This window comes from Aplysia californica, unplaced genomic scaffold (genome assembly GCF_000002075.1).
Source record: "Aplysia californica isolate F4 #8 unplaced genomic scaffold, AplCal3.0 scaffold00112, whole genome shotgun sequence".
NCBI classification, from domain to species: Eukaryota; Metazoa; Mollusca; class Gastropoda; order Aplysiida; family Aplysiidae; genus Aplysia; species Aplysia californica.
Genome location: NW_004797382.1, coordinates 14,839 through 16,111, shown reverse-complemented (window position 1 = coordinate 16,111; position 1,273 = coordinate 14,839). Strand labels below are relative to the sequence as shown.

Here is a 1,273-nt window from a genome sequence, read left to right as displayed (position 1 = left end):
GAGTTGTAGAGCGCTTTTTTTGTCTTTCAGTTCTACTAAGCAATCACCAGTCCAAACACAGTCCAAAATACATAGGCCTAATGGCATCGCGCTCACTTCCTCAAAACGTCACGAGACGAGCCCTCAACACTGTGACGTCACCTGGTTTTGTTTTTGCGCCAATCTCCCCTTGCGTGTGTTACATACAAGGCTATACTTATATTCAGTAATACGTGTATTCAGCTCTGCCGTAGCTGATCTATTTTTAGAAGCCTATTTAAGCTCTCACGGTAAGCTCTGGGAGCGAACTGGCCGGTCATAATGGTTCTATTTGTAGACGACAGTTAACGGCTATCGGTAGAGATTACCATGGTAACGCAGTGGTAAGCATATTACCGAAGAAAGTCCTGGGGCTGATGTTTCCTACCTGTGCGTTCTATTCACTCGGAAAACAAAACGAAAAATAAAAATAAAATAAAATAAAATAAAGACCAAAACCAAAACCAAAACCAAAACTGCCGTCTAATCACAGATTCCAATCCCGGTCACAGTCCACTAAGTATTTTTTTTTTTGGGGAGGGGGCGGGTGTTACAGAAACGAAGTCCCACCTCCTGCATACGCTAACGGTGGGCACCTGTTGTTGTTGTTGTTGTTGTTGTTGTTGTTGTTGTTGTTGTTGTTGTTTGTATTTTTTAGAGCCGTAAGACAGGCACAGAAGAGCTGAGTTCGATTCTCGTGAAGGGAGACTTTTTGTCCAGTATCTCGGTTTTCCTGCTGGGATGTTGTATTAATTAATCCCTCTCAGCCCCGGCTGGCCCTGACTGACAGGCAGAGGGGAAGCCTGTCTCTTAACTGGTCGCTTCGATGCACAAGGGGGCTATCCCGACAAATGCTGTTTTGAGAAAACCGAAGGTTAAGTTTTTGCCCCTTGTTCAGTTTCTTTAAAAGACAAGAAGAGTTTTCTCTATAACTTATAACCAAACAAATATACACAGCACTGAAACCAAACTTCTCCTTTAGGTAGGGAAATGCCCACTTTTAGTGTAGGTCAAGATTTCTGGAAACCCCCGAAATCTGGGTTGGCCCGCTTGTCCTTAAAAGCGACCAAATGACCTAGATTATAATATTGACAGGGACGTTAAAAACATACTTATAATTAAAAAAATTAAAACCCTGATCAGAGTCAGCGTGACACACACTGCGCTAGTCGTTTGCACCTGCTTTTTTTAGAACCGTTAGAATCCCAAAGGGGTACGACTGTTTTTTTTTTTGGTTTTTTTTTTTTGGGGGGGG

The 1,273-nt window shown here is 42.7% G+C and overlaps 1 protein-coding gene across 1 annotated transcript in view; it reads right to left on the bottom strand.

The window, feature by feature from the left end:
* Window positions 1–1,273, bottom strand: part of LOC101847575 (poly(rC)-binding protein 3) — a gene marked incomplete at its 5' end in the record, with an annotated part of 80,523 nt that overhangs the window by 71,036 nt on the left and 8,214 nt on the right.